Here is a 17,059-nt window from a genome sequence, read left to right as displayed (position 1 = left end):
ACAAATCAAAAAAGAATCATGGAGTATAGTAATAGCTATGATTTTTTTTAAAAAAAATACTTGATTAATATATTAATAATTATAAAAATAGATTATCAATTTTTATTGAACATGATTAAAAATTATTCAACTTTTGATATTTCTATATTAATAAGGATAGCATATATCAAATCTATAAATCTTAAATTGAAGCATATTATAAGGAAAGAAAATTTAGTCATAGATATGTTATTTAGAATAAGGTATTACGATAAAGAAGATATGATTGATTTGGAAGATAATATAGATACAAAATTCTATACTAATACATTATTAAAGAAAAAAAGTGTATGTTTGAATATACCATTCAAAATATTTTTAAGAAATTTATATGAGGGCAAATCAAAAGATATTAAAAAGTATTTAAATACATTAAAGCAACAAGAAGGTTGGAAAAATAAAAAAATTTAAGAAAATCCATAAGAAAGTCTATGGATATTTTTTACACATTAGATATTTATAGAAGCATCCAAAGAAGAAAAAAGAAGTATCATAATAGATGATATGTGGTTTTGAAGCTCAACAAAAGATTATTAAAGAATTTTATGCAAGTTTATAGACATGATATAGAAGATTTTGGGTAAATTTTACTAAATTGAAAGAGAAATATTGGTAGAAAGGCATATAAAAAGATGTAGCAGATTTTATAAGATTATGTGAAATTTATCAAGTTTATTCTATAATTTAATATTAAAATTGATTATATCCAACTTATCCTCTAACACTACATTTTAAGTGAGTAGTGGATTTAATAGCAATGCCTATGGGACTTAGATAAATAAAATATTTAGTCCTTGTATGTAAAGATTTATTAAATATGGTTGAAGGATGAGCATTAAGAATAAAAAGCACTGAAAGTATACGTCAACTATTTTTAGAAGATATTATTTATGAATATAGTTGTATTGAAAAAATCATTGTAGATAGAGGTGAATTAGATGCAAAAGAAGCAAGAAAATTCTTTAGTAGGATAAAAATTAAACTTTCTTTGACAACAATACATAATTCAAAAGATAATCCGAAGAATAAGTAAGGACATTCATTTTTTTGTTAAGGCATTAGTAAAGGCATACAATGGCAAAATAAATTAGTAGCCTATGCTACTACTATTTGTATTGCAGATAAATTGTACTATTCATACTATGATGACAAGTTATATGCCTTTTGAATTAATATATAGATAAAAGCTAATTATATTAATAGAAAAAATGGTGCATATATGGAGAGAGTTGCCTTGGAGGAATGATCTTAATAAAAAGAAGCTTTTAGAATTATGGATTCAACAATTGGAACAAAAACCTAAAGATATTGAAATAACAATAGAAAGATTGAAAGAAGTAAGAGATAGGAATAAAGAAAGATTTAATGAAACACATTGACTATGGCCTAAATCAATAGAAGAAGGTGATTGGCTTTTAGTCTATGATAATGGTTTGGATAATCAATATAGTATATTAAAAAAAAATTAAGCATTGGTTTAGATCATATAATGTATTAAAAGTCTATGACAATGGTACCTATATGTTATGATAACTTAAAAGAACAAAACTAAATACACCTATAGTAGAAAAACAAGTTAAATTATTTAGACAAAAGAAATGTATGCACATATTTTAGTAAAAAACAAAATCTATTAAATGATAGTAAAATAGAAATAGAAGAATAGATTGAAGACCGAGAATTTAACCAAGATGAAGAACATCCTACATCAACATATTGAAAAACCATAAATACATGCCGGAGGATATACAAGTTCAGAGAGGGATAAATGTCATATATTGTGAGCTAAAAAAAACCTCCATTAGATGGAAGTTTATTCTAATTCTCAACATATAGACTTTATTAATTCATACTTATAAATAATAAATTACTTGATAAATTTTATGTAATAAGAAACCTTATTAATATATATATATATATATATATATATATATATATATATATTAGCTTATTTTAATTTTAATTTAATTAAAATTTATCCATTTATAAATCCTAATATATCTTTATTCTTTTATAAATCCTAATTTAACTCAAAAAGACTAAAAAATCACTTAAAGATCATATAATATTAAATTAGAATGACTATTGCTTAAGACAAGAAGATTAGAAAATCTTAAAACAAGAATAAGGACTAAAAAGGCATTGATAAGAGTGAAGAAGGCTTCATTCTTGCCTCCATATATACTCTTAATTAGGAGCTATATGGCAATTTCTTATAGGACCTCCAAAATGTGTTGATTTCGCAAGACACGTATCTTAACTTACAAGACAAGTTTTCTATATGTACACCATATAGTTAGCTTGTTTTGCAAGCTTTCAACATATGATTAATTTGTTGACCAAGTTTCTAACCTATCAATCAACTATAAATATATATAAAGTTAAAGAAATATTTATAAAGATTTTAGGAAGCTTCTTTAGAATATATTATAAAATAAATCTACTTTAATCTACTTTTATTTAATCATATAAATAAATATTAGAGTAAATATGTATGTCCAAGATACTACATGGGTCTAAGGATCTTTATTCCTTATACCTTTGAAGATTTGAAGGTTAGGAATAATACATGTAGTACTAAACTCCTCTAAAACTTGAATAGATAAATCCCTTTGTTGAATCAAGGGATTAATTAGTATAGATGGTAGTTCTTCTTGTTTTGGTCTATTTGGATCTATTATTTCTTACAATTGAGGCAACTAGACATCTTTTTCATCCAAATTACTTATATTATCTATCTAAAGATTTGAAAACAAATTTTCTGAATTTTTCTCAAGGTCTTCTAAAGAAAGGCCTTCAAATTCTTCAAAGAGGTTTTTAGGCATATTTAAATTGGGTCCAAGAGTCAAAGTCCTAATATTTGGCAAAGAATATCTAATAATTCTTAAGTACTTTGTATTTTCTAAGGATTATACTAATATAGGTTTATACGACCTAATAAAGTCGTGTATTAAACTTCTAAAATCACAAAGTCATTTCAAAAAATTAAAAATTAAAACAATGGAATAAGTTAGATAAGATATCTTATGAAATTAAGATTTTGTTATCTTATGCTTATCAACTTACATTCCACTTAAACACTCCTTCCAATATAGAAGAAAAATACAACAAAAATAAACTAAAAAAAGAATATTTACTTAAATATCATCTCAAGCAAAGCTTTCCTTCTCTTAGATTATTATATGGATCGACCTTGTGTGGGAGTAATCCTAAGCAATATTTAATGCAAAGATATTTCATTGTCAATAGGAAATCTAAGTTTTTTTTTTTTAATCCTTTATATTAATGCAGTTAGGAAATTATCCATTACATGATTAACAATAAAAATTACTAGACAAAAGAATTCTTTGCATGTATCAATCCAACTTGAAGAAAAACTCATTTGGTTGCATTGCTAGCTACTTTGTTACTTGTTAATGAATCACTATAGAAAAAAATCTATTTAATCTCTCTAATTAATCATGAATTAAATTTAAAAGTTAGGATTATAAGTAAAAGTTCTATTTTAATCTACTACATCCAAATTCTAAAAGAACGAATAGATGAATATCTCTTCTGCTTCTTCCTCCTAGATTCTATCCTCCAACTCTTAACTCTACATGTATATATTAAAAATTTAAATAATTCAAATAATTCAAAAATTAGAGAACTTATTTGATTTTATGCTCTCTAAATATCAAGTATCTTTTTGTAGCTCTTTGCTTTTCAATCTACTATCTATATTAGTCCAATGAGAATTTTAAAACTCTATTGATTGTCCTTAGAGTATTTAATATAGAATGTAGTCTTTGAACTTGAATTCTTTCCCTTCTATCTCTTCTTTGTTTTATTTTATTTTTTTTAAATATATTTTTTTAAATTGTTGATGAAAGAACTCTTAAAATATTGATGAAGAAATCTTCTTATACTATATTTGTGAGTAAGAGAGGTATAGTAAGTAGAAAAGGTGATTAAATCCTTCTACAATTAGAAAATTGTTACTAACAAAAAAATTATAATTAGATGAAAAGAAAAGATGCAAGGAGTAGAAAGAATGATTAAATTCCTTTAACTACTAGAAATGGGCCTTCAACAAGGAATTGAAAAGGAAGAAAAGTAATAACAAATTTTCAAGAAGAGCTCTATCTTTGATGAAGATCTTTGTTTAATCTTAATTTAATTCTAATTCTTAAAATCATTCTAAATCCTTAAGTAAGCTTTCTTCTACTTCATTCTAAAATTCTTCAAGCTCCTTCTTTGATTTGAGTTTCTACACAACAACAATCCACAACAATACTAGAAGATTGTAATAGCATAAGATAAAACAATTTAGAAACATACAATAGATAAATAACTACCTTTTAAGCAATCTTAAGACTTATAAGATCTCGTTCCTAATAGATACACCAAAATGTGAGCTAAAATAAACTTCTACTAGATGGAAGTTTATTCTAATTTATAAAACGTGGATTATATTACCAATTCATTCTTACAAATAATAAATTACTTAATAAATTCCATGTAGTAAGAAATCTTATTAATATAATTTTTATTTATTTTTTTCTATTTTTAGTTTATTTTAATTTTTTTTATTTAAATAAAGCTTATCCATTTACAAAATCTCATCTTTGAATGATATTTTATCTTTAAATAAGCTTCCATCCACAAAATTCATCCAAAATTAATTAATTCAAATCTTAACCAAACTTCATTCAAGTTGATTTAAATTCAACTCAATATTATTTTTTAATTAATTAATTAATTATTTTATTTGTCAACCATGCACAATTTTCCTGAATTAATCATAAATGCACATTTCAAATGAAGTCCAAATATCAAGCCTTTTTTTTTTTTTTTTTTTTTTTTTAAATCTACTGAAAATGTGTTCATAAACTATGAAGTCAAAACTACCTCTCTGGAGTACAACGGAAGTCACCCCGAGACTATAATCAAGAATGGCTACTGCAATTTCTCATAGGCTGATTGTTCCAGCCACTCTTCCGAATTTGCCTTGTGCCACCACCACTCCTTGACTTGCGGCAGCTAGATCCAATCCAACACCTGCTAATTTGCGTGGAAATAGAGGTTAGCGACCAATGCCCTATTTAAATCAACCTTTAGGTCTAGACCAGCTACTGCTAATATGCTTGGTGTGAACTTCACACCCTTGACGAAGGAAGCTACTTTCTCCAACTCATATTAATGAACCAATTTTCTAGGGTGTGTACGCACGCTAGGATAGAATCAATTTGAGTTGCTCCAAGCTAGGTTGCAGCCTTTTCTTATTGTGAAAACAATAGCTAAACACACCAAATCGAACAGAGACCAAACGGGTAGCCAACGCTCAATGTTCGACCTCTGAATTATTAGGAATAGCCTCCAAAACACTCCTCAGAACAATCACGCAGATCTCTCTTTAAGAATTTTCTTCCAACATGGGGAGCAAATAGGTAATTGCAAGGATTGAACTAGACAAGATTGGATGTGCACAATAGCATTGGGACAACCAATGATCAAACTAGTGTCCCAAATACTCGATCGTCAACCACTACTAGTTCCTGAGCTTTTAACTCAGCAATGAGCATCCGCTTGGCTGCAATCACTATCATGAAAAAACTTCAAAGCAGCCTGGCTTCACAATCACGATGGCAAGTTCAAGGCCTCCAATCACCGCTTAGAGTTGCTCCTTGCCATGGACTTCCGGCACGACCTTTAGATTCCAAAAAAAAATTCTAGAAGCTTTGCAAGGATTGACCAACGCCGCCACACACAAAGCACTCTTATCGTCGATAACAACCAGAACAAGGAAGAGTGAACAATACCACCCCGTACACCGCAATTGAGCCGCATGCAGCTGCACTCCTTGTAATATCGCACTCCAACCGCATCCGCTTTGCCATCGATAGAGCAAAGAAGAACTAGGACCACAGGAAAACACAAATTGAGCCTCTACTAGATTCCACAGTACTTCCATTCCATGCTCAATGAGGTCCGGGGTGCACTTCCTCGGACCCCGGCAATCTCTTCCCAAAAAATTGGGATCTCATCTTTATTCCGAGAGGTCTGAAAGGTAAGGTCTTCTTTCCTTTTTTTTTTTTTTTTTTTTTTTGTTTTTCCTTTTCTTTTCTTCTTGTATCCTGCTTTCTTTCTTCACTTTTTCTCTTTCATTTGATTTCTCTCTTCTTTCTACAACATGTAATATATATGTATACATTTTTTTCTTTTTTAACTTTGCTTCTAATTTTTATTTATTTCTTATCATATATATGTAGAGACCATATATAAATAAAATTTTCTTTTTTCTTTTTTACACAAAGTTTACTTCTCTTATTCCTTCATTAATTATTAGCTAACTAAAAAACAAATTTTTTGTTGAATTTTTCTCATTAAATTCTATTTTGGATTGCATATCCACTATTAGCCATTTATTTTTTTATTTTTCCCTAAAAGTTCTACTACTAGTTCACAAAATCTATAATTTTAAGCACAACAAGTATATTTTTTATACTTAATATCCAAGTGAGTCAATTTAGTGACTCTTATGTAGCAACACAACCATTAGGTAAAAGAAGAAGAAAAGTATTTTATTTCAAAAAGCCTAATTAAAAATAAATTATAAAAAAACATAAATAAATGATAGGCATGTAATAAAAATTATTCATATTTGAATTTTCTTTTATGAAAATAGATTCTATTTATTTTATAGAGCCATAAATAATATAAAATAAGATAGATTTAAAAAATAATGAATATAGGTATATGTAAAAGAAAGTTAGGAATTGATGTTAGCAAAAATTACCTCAAGAAGATAAGTATTAATATCTTGAGAGAATTGGTTGCTAACAAAGTGTTACAAATATATACATTTATCTCAACAATTACTTATATGATTAGGTAGAAGTAGATAAATATAGATTAATTTTATAAAGTCTTATAGAAAAGCTTCTTAGAAGCTTCATAAACACGATTTTGACTTTAGATGTGTTTGTAGTTTGGAAACTTAGCCAACAAGTTAACCACATATTGGTAGCTTATGAAATAAGTTAACTCCGTATATTAGCTTGTGGAATAAGCTAACCATGTAGCACATACATAGATAACTTGCCTTGCAAATTAAGACATGTGGCTAGCAAAATCAATACGTTTTGGAAATCCTATAGGACATCGCCACATAGCTCCTAGTTAAGAGTATATATAGAGGCAAAAGTAAAACCTTCTTCACTCTTGTCAATGTTGTTTTAGTCCTTAGTCTTTTTTTAAGACTTTATAATCTTCTTGTTTTTGGCAATAGCCATTCTAGTTAATATTACATTACCTTTAGAGTTGCTTTCTAATTTTCTTCAATAACATAAGAGTATATCAAGGATTTTTTTTTTTTTTTTTTTAGAATTTATATCCTTGACAGTTTGATAAGAAAGCTAACATATTGTTTCTGTCTTGTTTTAGAAGTGAGTGGATTATTCCACTTCTATTGTTGTGTTTTGATAGTTACAGACTGCCGACCTTTTAAACAAAAAAATCTTGTTTTTTAATGCTGATCTTTCCTTAAAGACAATAGATTATCTTTCTTTGTAAATTTTTTTATTAGAGATTACAAATTATTCTCTTCTAATTTAACTTTTTAGATTTGTTTGAATTTCCTATTGAAAGAAAGATTATGGATTCTACTCCTAATCGAAGTGAAAATAGATTTACAACTATTACACATCTTCATGAACATGTCAATACTCTTAGAGTCGAAATCTCATGTGTTTCTAATGTAAATTATGGAGTTACTATGCCTACGCCTATGGAAGAAGTTCAGAGTTTGCAACAAAAAGTTGTAGAATTGAAAGAAGCAAGTAGATCGACTTTACAACCAAATCTAGGGAGTTTTCCTTCTATAAGTATGATAGGAAGAAGGATTAGTATGCCTGAGAATTTTGACGGAACAAGTTTAAAATTTTAAAGATTTTTGCAATAAGTCAAGTTCTATCTAAGGTTGTACCGTTCTCAATACCTTGATGGATTTAGTAAAGTTGGATGCATAGGCGTACTTTTATTAGAAATAATTCTCTCTTAGTTTGTATCTTTAATGGAAAAAGATTTGCGACTTCTTTATGATTTGAATTCATTCTTAGAAGTGTTTAGGGCCACATTTGAAGAAAGCGATCAAGAACAAGTACCATAGACCAAACTTTTATCTTTATGATAAGGATCACGATCAACTACCACATATGCTACTAAATTCTAAAACCTTGCTTGCAATGTAGACTAGAATGACAAAGCACTTATCAATCAATTTTGATATAGATTGAAGGATAGTATCAAAGATTTATTATTAAAAATATCAAAAGCAAAACCTTTGGAACAATTTACTCTTCAAGCTATTGCATGTGACAATCAATTATTTGAAAGGCATCAAGAATAAAGACTTGGTTGGAGAAGAATATGTTAAGTAATGGTGGTAGCCTCCAATTTTTCTGTAATATATTCATCAAGGTTGAAACTATTGCATATTGATATGATACATTTTAAATCTCTCATGGAGCAAGAAAAGATTCAACGTCGCCAAGAAGGTTTGTGTTTATATTGTGGAGAAGCTAAATATACTACTCAACCTTGTGAAAAGGAACAATACAATTACAAAATGAAGAGCATAATTACTAAAGAAGATAATGTCTCAAAAAACAAGTTTCTCCAACTATAATAGAGACCGTGCTCATGGAATCATGTGCAATACCTAGTAAAGGTCCTATTCTCTCCTCAAATCCTTCACCATGTTTTACAATAGATGTGTGTTTATGACCTAAAAATCACAAAGTCTTTACCTTATTAGATTTAAGAGCCTCAACTTGTTTTATAGATGAAGTTTTTTTCAAAAATTAAAAAATATTTTTAGTCAAGAAAACTATATCCATGCATGTAGAAGTCATAGATGGTCGTTTTTTGTCTTTTGGAAATATTATCCATGAGATTGTTCCTTTAGATTTAACAATTAAAAATCATAATAGCATAGTAGTATTTAATGTAATAATATCTTTTTTCAATCTGGTTATTTAGGATTATCATGGCTAGAAAAATATAACCCTCAAATAGATTAGATTTCTCATAATCTTAATTTTTCCAATAGTATGATCCAAGTTTGAGTTAGTGAAGTAGAAGTACAAAAGTCTACTACATCCAAACCTTTATTGGTAGGTGTGAGAGCTTTCATGTATGTTGCAAAAGAAAGATCATCTTTTATTATATATGCTACGTCCATTTCTAATGGTGAAAAAATATCAAGTGGTATTTCTAGCCAATATTAAGAATTCGAAGATATTTTTAAAAAGAAGAATGTAGATATTCCTCTAGAGCATCAACCTTATGATTGTTCAATTGATTTGTAAGAAAGAGCTCAACCATTATTTGGACCAATCTATAGCTTATCGTAAAATGAATTGATTGCATTAAAAGAGTACATTGATGAAAATTTGGCAAATAACTTCATACGCCATTCTAAATCTTCAACGGAGGCTCCTATCTTATTTGTGAAGAAGAAAGATGAATATTTGTGGATGTGTGAGGATTACCAAAGACTCAATAAGATCACCATTAAAAATAGGTATCCTTTGTCTTTGAGTTTAGGACTTCTTAGCCAACTTAATCAAGCAAAGATCTATACAAAAATAGATTTATGACGAGCATACAACTTAATTCGTATCAAAGAAGGAGATGAATAGAAGACTATTTTTTGAATTAAGTATGGACATTTTGAATATAATGTCATGCCTTTTGGATTCACAAATGCACTCACTTCTTTTCAACATCTTATGAATGATGTTTTTTGTGAATTTTTGGATGATTATGTCATTTGTTATTTACACAATATTCTAATATATTTTAAGAATATAGAAGAACATAAAATTTATGTTTGTTATATGTTACAAAAACTTAGAAATACAAGATTATATGCTAAGTTAGAAAAGTATGTATTCCACATTACTCAAGTTGACTTTTTAAGGTACATCATTTCCAACAAAGGCCTTATGATGGATCTCAAGAAGGTCCAAACTATTATAGATTGAAAGATTCTAAGAATAGTATAAAATGTGCAATGCTTTTTGAATTATGCTAATTATTATCAAATCTTCATCAAGAACTTTTCTCAAGTTGTAACTCCACTTATATGTTTGACTTGTAAAGACAAATTTGAGTGGAATATAGAAGCACAAGCATCATTTAATGCTTTAAAGAAGAAATTTATTTTTGCACCAATCTTATATTGCATCAACTTCTTCAAGATATTTTTTATGGATACAAATGGGTCAAATTTTACTATAGGTATTATGTTGTCACAAATGGGAATAGATGACAAACTTCACCTACTAGCTTTTTATTTCCAAAAATTTTCAACAGTTGAGATTAATTATGAGATCCATGACAAAGACCTCCTTGTAATTATAGATTTATTTCAAGAATGGCATCATTGTCTAGAAGGCACTTTAAGTCCATTTATCAAGTATACAGATCATAAGTACCTCAAGTACTTCATATTAGTACATATTTTGATTTGTTGTCAAGTCCATTGGAACATGTTTTTATCCAGATTTAATTTCAAGATCATATATTGACACAAAAAATAATAAGGTCTATCAGATGTCCTTTTCAGATGTTCTTATCTTGTACCAAAAGAAAGAGATGCATCTTTTAATCAATAAAGAATAATTCTCTTGAAGCTCGAGCATTTTTATCTTTGAGCAATAAAATCAACATTGACTATTGATTCAATCTTTGTCAAGCAAATTCAATTAAATATGTCATCTAATTCTTTTGTTCATGATATCAAGAATACTTCTTCTAAGTCCTATGACACTTCAAAGTTTGAATTTAAGAGTAACCTACTATATTTTGAAGATCGCATATATATTTCATAAGGCGAGGCACAATTACATGTTTTTCCAACAACTGTACATTTTTGATACAATAAGACTTTAGAGCTAACATCAAGAGATTTTTGGTGGCCTCAAATGTAAAAAGTAATCAAAGACTTTGTACAATCATGCAATACTTGTTCAAGATTCAAAACTCCTCACCATCAACATTATGGACTTTTTCAACCATTATCAATTTTTGAACAAGCATGGTCCTCCGTTTCTATAGATTTTATTACAAATCTTTCAATTTGAAGTTCATATGATTCTATTTTCATAATTGTAGATTACTTCACTAAAATGGTATATTTTGTATCATATAAAAAATCTATTTTAGGTAAAAAAATACCTAAGCTTTTCATTGATAATATCTATCGCTATTATAGATTGCCAAAAGATATTATATTAGATAGGAGGACTCAATTTGTATCAAGATTTTAGAGAACCTTATTCAAGATTCTAAAGGTGGATATAAAGTTTTCTTTGGCTTTTCATCTTCAAATTGATGGACAAACAGAATGGGTGAATCAAGTTCTAGAGCAGTATTTGAAGTGTACTATCAACTATCATCAAAATGATTGGACAATTTTTTTGCTATTAGCAGAGTTTGCATATAATAATTTGATACATTCTACTGTTCAAAAAATACTTTTTTTTGCCAATTATGGTTATCATCCACGGCTTGATATTTTTAACTTTTCAAAAGTTGATAATCTTGTAGCAAAAGATTTAGCAAATTATTTGTCAGAGCTATATGTAACAATGAAGACACAATTAAAAGAAGTTCAAGAATGACAAAAGACCAATGTGGATGCCTATTATAAGGAACAATCACAATTCAATATAGGTAAGAAGGTATGGTTATTTTATTGCAATATCAAGTCTACTTATCTTTGTGATAAGTTAGACTATCGTAAACTGGGACCTTTTTCTATTTGTGAATAAATCAATCCTATTGCTTATCAATTATAGTTATCGGAGTCTATGAAGATCCACCTAGTATTTTTATGTCAAATAGGTAATAATCAAGAGTTTGAGGTGGAAGAAGTCTTAGATTCAAGGCGGCGCCAAAATAGGTTAGAATACCTTATTCATTGGCATGGTTATGATATCAATGAATGCACATGGGAACAAGCAAAGAATCTTGAAAATACAACAAAGAAAGTAGAAGCCTTTCATCAATGACATCCATCGAAACCAAGATGAAGAATAACAAATCTTTGCTATAAAAGAAACAAGATAAAAAGAAGATAACATTCTACCTTCTATCTTTTTTTGTAGCTTGTATGTATTTGTGACACTAAGAAGATAGAGAACCAACAACCAACAGATTCAACTCAAGAGCTTTCATTTATGGAGCTATTACATGAGACATTGTAATTTTCACAACCTTCAAGTTGATGAAATCGAGATGAAGATCCTCAAGAATGACATGTCCATCGTCAAATAGATGGCGAGATACAACATGTTTGGTATCACGACCTTAGAAGAGACTTTTGATATTTGGTATCACGACCTTAGAAGAGACTTTTGATGTTTGGTGATTTTATTAGAGGTAAGAACAATTCCAGATTATGTTCCAAATCTTTTATTTGAAAGAAGTTAAGAATGCTTCAATAATGACTAAATAAGAGGGTGGTCTTCTTGTCTTAGTATAAGATTATAGCATTTAAAAAAATTATAGGACCTAAATATTTAGTATGAAGCCTTGAGAGGAGATTAGAACCTAAAAATAAAAACTTTAATTAATAGGAGGCTTATTGGAAAGAATGAAAGCAAGACATGGTTGGATGAAGGCAAGGAATGGAGATCTTCATTCCTATTGGTCAAAGGCCATATTCAATGGGCTTTAAGGAGGTTGCTCAAGGCCTTATTAGGAATTAGGATTTTTTTTTGACATCATTTGAGCTTTGTAGGCTAAGGTCAGCAAGTTTAGGTTTTTGGAAATGGATTGGATGTATATTTTGTATGATTTGGAGTTTTTATAAAGGAGTTATTGGCTCTCAAAGTTAAGGTATCAATTTTATATCTACTATCATTCTTTAGGACATAGCATACGTTTACGGAGAGCAATAAAGGATTGGCAATTAGGATTGAAGAGAGCACTTTTTTTACTATACTTTTCATTTATTATTTGATGAATTTGGAGTTTGGATGAAGAAATTATAGAGACTTGAAGTCATCACATTCAAATCAAAAGCAATAAGTAAGTGATTTTATTCATAGTAATGGTTAGAGCCATATCTTCAGTTTTTGGATGAATTTTTGGCTCAAACTTTTTGAAGAAGGTAGATTATTGTATTAAAAAGGTATATATACAAATTTTGTGGCATTATAATGCTTTTTTTGTGAGATATGAAGAAAATTGCATGTAGATGTATAAAAACTAAGGTTTGAAGCTATTGTTAGGATTTTAGTGATATCTTAAGATCCGTGATGAATTTGTGATTGAAATTTGTTGTGATAGTTTTTAAAAGTACATAAGTATTTGAGGTAAAATTTGAGTGTATTTGAATAGTCCAATTGAAAGATATGAGTTATTGAAATGTGGAAAAATATCCCACAAGGATATATACGGATTTAGAATTTTTTATCATATTTTGGGTGTTTTTGGAAACTTAAGACTTATATATTTGGTATAATTGCTTATAAAAGTGTTATATTTATTATCAAACTTGGTCTTTCTTATCTTAAGACTTGATTGAGCAATTAGTGGTAGCCAAGAGCTTAGTGCTTTCTTGAAGCAAATTCTTTCTACCCTAACAATGGTTTTGACTTTAGATGTGTGTGTAGATTGGAAACTTAGCCAATAAGTTAACCACGTATTGGTAGCTTATGAAATAAGTTAATTCCATATAGTAGCTTGTGGAATAAATTAACTCCATATAATAGCTTATAGAATAAGCTAACCATATAGCACATACATAGATAATTTGCCTTGCAAGTTAAGACATGTGGCCAGCAAAGTCAACACGTTTTGAAGATCCTATAAGACACCACCATGTAGCTCCTAATTAAGAGTATATGTGGAGGCAAGAGTAAAGCCTTCTTCATTCTTGTCAATGCCATTCTAGTCTCTAGTCTTGTTTCAAGACTTTATAGTCTTTTTGTTTTTGGCAATAGCCATTCTAGTTAATATTACATTACCTTTTGAGTGACTTTTTAGTTTTCTTCAGTGATACAATAGTGTATCAAGGATTCTCTTTTTTCGAAATTCATGTCCTTGACACTAAGGTCGAAATCATATCCCAAGGCACAAAACCAAGCACCTATGGCAACTTAAAAATTATTTTAGAAATCAAAGAGTGGAATTTGAGAGGAGACTTAAAGAAAGAATTTTGAAGATTGATTTCATATTATTTGGATTAATATTAAGAATTTGAAATATTTTCAAAGTTAATAATGTACTTGGTGGGTTTAGATTTTAAGAAATAAAAATATGTTTTTAAATTTGAGGATTTTTTGAGTTTTGTAGATTGATAGAGATAAAAATTAGATAATTTGTTATTTTTCTTGTTGTAAATGTGTGTAAGAAATTTAAGATTAATCAAATAATTAGATTTAAGCATATGAAGATTTTTATAGGTTATGGTCTTAGAAATTTGAGATTTATTGTAAGTGAGTGATTCTAAGATCTAGTAATATTTGTTAGTTGCATTAAAGCAAAATTTAGTAGAAGAAATCAAGACTTAAATATGTAGAGACAACTCAATTTTTTAGAGCAATTGAACGGTTTAATAAGGAGAAATTGGTGTTGAAAGAACAACATTTAAATTATAAAAGGAAGGTAGCTATTAATTAAGAAGTTTTGGAAGCTTTTCTTATAATTAATAAGTCCAATTCATCTCAAATTTTGTGCATTTGTTAATTGCTTGTTGATTGAAGTTTGGATGAAATTTTAATTAAGATCTACATTTCAATTATTATTTATTGAATTTTCAAATAGTATTTGATTAAAATTTACTTGAGATTTTCTTCTAATTATTTTAGATTTAGGATTTTATTAGAAATAAGTCTAGAAATAGGATTTAGGATTTTCTTAGAATTTTATTGGAATTTATTTAGAATATTATTAGGATTTATTTAGGATTTAATTGGATTTGTTTAAAATTTGATAGAATTTATTAGGATTTAGGATTTTATTGGAGTATAATTTAGTATTAGGATTTGGCCTAGGACTAAGGTTTAGGATTTACTTAAAATTTGATTAAGATTTTTTAAAATTTGATTAAGATTTGTTTAAGATTTGATAAGATTTTATTAAGATTTAGGATTTCATTGGGATTTAGTCTAAGACTAGTATTTAGGATTTGATTAGGATTGATTTAAAGTGAGGATTTAGGATTTGCTAAAGATTTTCTTTAAATTTTATTGAGATTTGGCTAAGATTACCTTTGAATTCATATCAAAATTGATTGATAAGGACCTTTTCATTTTAAACCATATTACAAGCAAGGTTTTGGAATCCAATAGCATATATGGTAGTTGAATGTGATCTTTGTTATAAAGATATAAGTTTGGTCTCTACTACCCTTTATTAATTACTTTTTCTACATGTAGCTATGAAGACTTTGAAGAATAAATTTAAATCATAAAGTAGTCATAAATCCTTTTTCATCAAAGGTGCAAACTATGAGAAAATACTCCTAAAGAGAAGTATACCTATGAATCCAACTTAAATAAATCTACTAAGATATTAAGAAGGGTGCAACCTTAAATAGAATTTTAATTGTTTTAAGAATCTTTAAAACTTTGATCTTCTTCCATTTAACTTCTTTGGTATACTTATCCTTGCCTCTCTAATACTTATAGTAGTAAGACTTTATGGATTTAGCTATGAACTTGATCTACATGTTTCTTTCAATTGTATAATTTCTTGGAATAGACTTTGAATAAATTAAAATATTTCTTATCTTTTTGATAATATACATGTTGTACCACTTTTTTAGTCCATTTTGGTACAAAAAATATGTTGTCTTATTTTTTTTATATTCTTACTACCTTCCAAATATATATTAAATTATTTTATATTTATTCTTTACCATTATTTATTCTTAATTTTTTGATCTTTGAATCTATGAAATTTTTCACAATTGATTTGAATATTTAAAATTTAATTAAGATTTGATTCTTTCTAGCTATAAAATTGATTCAAATTTTATAAAAAAATTTATCTATGATTGTAATAAAATAATATTATTTATTTAAATATTTATTTGGTAGTTTTCTATACTCATCTAAATGGATTAATTCTGAAATCTCAATATTATGGTTGATTTCAACATTCAAAAAAATTCCCAATATTTCTTTTTTAATAGAAAAAATTGTAATGTTTTCACTTGTTACTAATAGTATGTTAGATATGATCATGTTTAATTGATTGAATTAAACAAGATATCAAAAATTCAAGTACCTTATATAAAAATACTATAAATATTCAATAAATAATATATTGTACAACTTCTTCATTAAAGATAGATTAGTAGATAGATTTTGAAAGTTATGAAATGTGATATTTATTTCTAATTTAAATTACTCTTATCTTTAGATTTTTTAATATTATTAAATTCATATAAAAATTCTCACCTATAAATTAAAAAAAATAAAGGCCATTAGTTGAATTTTATTTTTATTTAATAATTATTTTGCAAGGCTTTTGTTATATCATAACTACATACTTGGTTTCTTTAAATAATACTAAATATCTAATTTTGGTCATATGCTCTATTGAAAGAAGATTTTTGTTTAAGCTTGGTACATAATAAATAATTTTTTTTCTACCAAAAAATAATGGCACATTAATATTTTTTATCCATAAATAATATAATTGGTGATTTTAGCCAATATTACAAATTTCAATTGAGAACTAGGCTTTTAATTTATAAATACTTGGGTATTTCTAAAAAAATAATATTATGCATTCAAATCAATAATCTAATTTCTATTATCTTTTATTTCACTAGTAATACCTATAATATTTTTTAAAATAGTTTTTTTAAAAAATTTAATATTTTTTCTTCTATTAGTGCTCTAATGATCTATCTGAAATATTTTTATACTATTGAGCTAGATACAAAATAATATCATGCAATATGACTTGATTTATTGTAACAAAAATAAAAAAAAAATTATCTTGAATTTGTCAT

General features: G+C 27.4%; 1 long non-coding RNA gene across 1 annotated transcript; it reads right to left on the bottom strand.

The window, feature by feature from the left end:
- Positions 1 to 4,890: 4,890 nt before the first annotated feature.
- LOC149989417 (uncharacterized) lies at positions 4,891 to 6,072 on the bottom strand. The gene is made up of 2 exons (XR_016502689.1): positions 5,841 to 6,072; positions 4,891 to 5,079 (listed from the first exon to the last, which is right to left on the bottom strand). It is a non-coding gene; the product is annotated as an uncharacterized LOC149989417 (long non-coding RNA).
- Positions 6,073 to 17,059: the final 10,987 nt, after the last annotated feature.

The sequence above is a fragment of the Physcomitrium patens genome, chromosome 4 (genome assembly GCF_059467195.1).
Source record: "Physcomitrium patens ecotype Gransden chromosome 4, ASM5946719v1, whole genome shotgun sequence".
NCBI lineage: Eukaryota > Viridiplantae > Streptophyta > Bryopsida > Funariales > Funariaceae > Physcomitrium > Physcomitrium patens.
Note: the sequence above shows the minus strand (reverse complement) of the source record. Positions and strands in the feature narration are given on the sequence as shown.